Source organism: Cavia porcellus, unplaced genomic scaffold, assembly GCF_034190915.1.
Source record: "Cavia porcellus strain 051 isolate PalLab524CR breed Dunkin Hartley unplaced genomic scaffold, mCavPor4.1 scaffold_25, whole genome shotgun sequence".
In the NCBI taxonomy this organism is placed as follows: Eukaryota; Metazoa; Chordata; class Mammalia; order Rodentia; family Caviidae; genus Cavia; species Cavia porcellus.
Window position 1 is genome coordinate 18,077,514 of NW_026947508.1, and position 4,912 is coordinate 18,082,425.

Sequence of the window (4,912 nt, forward strand, 5' to 3'; positions counted from 1 at the left end):
GTTCCAGTTAGCCATTGCAGCATCCAGCCACAAAGGCCCCCTCCAGAGCCTTCTGCATTCTATCCTGGTCAGATGGCATCATTTAATGCTCACCTGAAATGACTATCAGCAATTCCTTCTGATTCTGTTCAACAGAGAAGCATTGCCATGTTTTGACTGAGGAAAAATTGGACTGTCAGCCCTGATGAATGAGTTGCCATGGCTTTTCTCAAAGGTTGCATCACCTAGAAGCATAAAATCAGTCAAGTGTTTTACTTTCGTTACTTTTCTCTCATTGCTGAGACAAAACACCCAACACCCAACACTGCAAGGCAGCAGAAGACAGAAAAAGCATCAAGAGCAAAGGTGAGAAGAGCAAGCCTCTTTTCCTCCCCTGTATTGTACGCAGGCTACTCCCATGGTCGTGGCTGTAGCACTCACATCACTCCCTGCCCTCCTCTTGCATGAGATGAGGATGTTCACAAAATGAGGACCCTGGCTCCCTGCTAAGATTCTTAGTTAAACTTCTAAACTTCTCAAGTTGACACAATATACCAACCATTGCATACTTCTCAAAGACTCAAGGTGGCGGAGAGAGACAAAAAGTTCATTAATATGTCAAAGGTTCCCACTGTTACCTAGAAGCCTAATAAAGCCCTTACCAATATGCAAGATATAAGGGCTATGGACATTAAAAATACTCTCTGCCTTTAAAAGTCTTCTGCTAAAAAAAGGTTATCATCACTGGGGCAACGGGGGCTCTTGCCTCTTACCCTTTATACCAGGCACAAGTCTGGGAGGGCATCTCACCAAACATGAATTTCTGTCACCAACTCAGTCAGCTTCTTGGTCATTTAACTCTGCACTTTCCCCAAGAGGAATACGATGCCTACATCAGCCTGAGACAGATAACCACAATCTTGAAATTTCAAGAACTCTCCTCCCAGAGGTATAAGCCAAAGACTTGCCTCTGGGCCTGATCCTGAGACCCCGACAGTATCATATGTCAACAAGAAGCACACCTTAGGCACCTAAAACAGTTTGGGATCCTGACGGACTGTAAAACTCCCTCCTCTTGATGAAAATGCCCGATGGGGACTACCAGCCAGTGCGAGGTGTCTGTGCAGCCAACAATGCAGCCTTGCACCCTGTGGTTCCTGATCCATGCACTTTTTCTGGATTGCTACTTGTCTAGATTTTAAAAATGCCTTCCTCTGATTGTAGTTGGTCCCATAAGCCCCTTCAACTGGAAAATCCTGACACAAGATGCAACTCGCTTGTACTGAATTGCCACACGGGTTTAAAAACTCTCCCACTATTTTTAGGGAGGTTCTGACAACAGATTTGGCTACTCTGAGAAGTCTTTCTCTGTCCTCTCCTGCTTGCTGCCATGGAAAGAGTGGCAATGATACATCCAGAGGCTTCAAAAACACAAAATGTTTCTGGCTGTTGAACTCACAGACTCCTCCTCTTCTGCCTGTAAAGCCAGCTCAAGATCTCTGAGTTTCCATTGCTACTGCAAATGCCTTCATATATGTTGTCTCAGTCTTCTGCCACCCGCAGCCTGCTGTACCCGTGCCTGGACCAGGTGGGGGCGGGGAGAGAAAAGAAAACCCACCTTCTTCTGTCTTTGACTGGCTCCTGTCACCCAGCCTCTCTTTGCATTTAAATGGAAAGACCCTAGTTCTGAACTGAAAGGTTAACTGACCTGGACTCACCTCCCGGAGGTTGAAAAACTTGGTTACCCTCTTTTGAAGAATCCCTCACAGCTGATGTCACTAGTTTCCCAGCACAAAATATCACTGTGTTTCTGATTAATGACACCCAACCTGCCGGCTAGAAAGACAGGAAAACTCTGCTGCAATGTCTGGCAGAAACTGACTACAAGGTATCTTGAGAAAAAGGCACAAATCTACGAAGGACATGTGGTTTCAAGATGCTTACCCAGACTGTCAGCCCCTGCAAGTGCCCAGTGACCCACCTGCGCAAATATTTGGATCCTGTCACTAAGGGCTGCTTCCCGCCTTTGCCTCCACCCTCTAACAGCCACCGTCTTCCTGGTCAAAAGTCTGACAAGCTCACCTCAGGCAGAGACCTAACTGTACAGGGCCACATGCTGTACTGGACCTACTCTTATGCAGAAGTCCTCATCTGATTCTTATGGCACAGTCCTGCCATGTACCTGCCCACCGAGTTGGGCCCACCACACCATGACTGTCTGGAACTGACTGATAAACTGTCCTCAAGCTGACCATTCTTAAAAACGAACCCCCAACAGATACTGAGTGTACCCTCTTTACGGATAGAAGTATCTCTGTTAGGAATGGAGTCCAGCGGGTTACAAATGCTGGACAAAGTTATTTTGGACGAAGTTATTTTGCTTGAGGAGTTTTCTACCTGAGCTGAGAGGGTAATAAAAAGTTGTTAGGGTCCTGCTGTGGAAAAATCATCCCTAGATAGTCCTAATTAGCCAAAAGACCAGCTATGCTTGCAGACCCTCCTACACACACATATAACTCAGGTGCATATTAACTACTACCAGAGCGCTTAAAGTTTTGAAAATCCAGCCTTAGATCCACCATTCCAGAGTTAAAAGAGCCCATCCAGATGATTGCTGGAGAGTTTACCTGGACATAACAGTTCCTGTAAAGCTCATTCTGAAGAGAGGACACACTCAGGTCACTGTAGGTGCTGATCAATCCACACACAGCTGAAGGCTGAGGACCATTCACGGGATTGCTCACACCTCAATGGATTACTTCCCTCAGCTTTTGTGCCTTTCCAGGCTGCTTACCCTAGTCCTGGCTTCCACTTCAGTTTGTGTACACTGTATTGTTCAACTTGGTTTTTGCTCCCCGCCCTCTTGCTAGCTGTTAGCTTCAAGATTTGACAAGCATCCGCGATCACTCCCTTGCCAGAGTCAACTTAGGGAGAGATTCTATAATACGAGAAATCACAAACTCCTAGTAGGAAAATTTCCAATCATGTGGACCTTGACTAGGGCCCATTCAAGGACCACTGACAGCCCTAAAGTTACTGCTTCTAGATCGCAAAAGATCACATGTAATATGTCCATCAAACATTTTTCCAGGGAAACTAAATAAAGGGGGAGGGATGTAGTAGAAAATGCCCCCACCCAATCTGTTATTTGCCTGGAAATAGTTTCTGTTATAGTTCCTGTTACCACTGTCTCTTGGAAATGGTTGGTCACTGTGATACGTATCGTAAGGACCAAAGACAGCCATGTACTCTGCTGCTTGCTTGAAAACTCCATAAAAACCTCCCTCCCTGAGCCTTTAAGACCTGCATTTTGAAGGATAATTGATTCTTTATCAGTGCCTATCACCATCAATAAATCTGCCTCCAAATCCTGGTGTTATTTCAGTGTTTCTGTTTGTTGTTGAAAAGCTGTCTTGAAATTTCCTCCACCAGATTAATTAGTCTGTTGCCCTGGTCTCGGTCTCTTCCAAAATCCCAGGACATGAGCAAAATGTAGACAGTTTTCTGCCAGAAAATAACACATGTGCTGGAGTCTACCTGCTGGTGGTGTCCTTCCTAGCTGAAACCTCCTGAGCCTGGTCTTTACCATATGCATTTCAGCAATCTGCTCATCTGAGATGTCCCATCAAGCTTGACTTACTCAGGCATGTCCAAAGCCTTTTAAACTCCTCCTAAGACCAGTTCCAAAAGCTTGTGAACCACACAGTCAGGTAGTCACAGCAATAACTGTGCTATTCCAGGACCAAAATCTATCTTAGTCAGTTTTCTGGTTACTGGGATATAATATCTGACATCAACAACTTAACAGAGGAGAGGCTTATTTCGTCTCCCATTTTTGTATGCCCAGGTGTGATGGCACATGTCTGTAATCCCAGGTCTTGGGAGGCTGAAGCAAGAAGATCACTGTCAGTTCAAGGTCAGCCTGAACTACATGGTGAGAACCTGTCTCAAAAAACAAAAACAAAAAACCACAAGACAAAATGTAAAATAAACATTTCAATCTGTAGTTGACTGGCTGTAAAACAGGTGCACGGCAGGGAAGAGCTGACCATGGCGTGGCTAAGAGGAAGCAAGGAGAAAGCGGAGACACGCACTGTTGATTGTGTGTGTGTCGGAGTGTGTCTGCTGTCGCTGCAGTCTGGATTGTGGCTGTGGCTCAGCAGACCCATGCTCGGCGCTCAGAGGACTAACACTCTCTCCAAGGCTCAAGGATACACCTGAAAAGGGCAGAAAGATTGAGAGCCCAGAGAAGGGGTGGGGTGTGGTGACAGACATCCTCAAGCCCTCGTCAAAATGACTCCACCTTGTGGGCTCCTGGTTAGGTGTCCAGTGCACCCCATAGGAGCTGAGACTGCGCCACACCAGGGCACAACAAGTTGTCCATCACTGGGACTGAGATGAGTGGAGCTCCCAAAAAGGATAAGGACAGGACAGGAGAGAGAATGCACAACTTTCCCAGGGTCCCTCTTGCTCTCCTCCTGGCTCTTGGTGTTTGAATTATAGCGCCATAAAGCCAGAAACTCTGCAGAGAGGAACTGGTGACTTTGGTAGTGGTGCAGCTTGCAAATCATCTTTCTCTCTGTAAATAGCACCTAATAAACTTATTGACTCCCAATGGACTTGTTTGAGTCATTCTTTGGCCTCCTGGAGCCCTCCCAGTTCCAAAGCAGACTCCTCCCCATCTCAATATCTCTCTGGGAAATTCATGCAGCAGCTTGGAATGTTTTGAGATTTATCTGTGTGGCTGCTTATGTACATAGCTCATTCCTTTTTATGGCTGGGATCCATGTATGGACGAACTGTAGTTGTTTACCCCCTACTCTCTTGTTGATAGATATTTGGGTTGTTTCCAGTTTCTGGTTATTACAAGTGCTAACTTACAGGAGGCTGCTGTTTGGGACTAAGTTCCTGTCCCAGGCCCCAGCTGAACAGG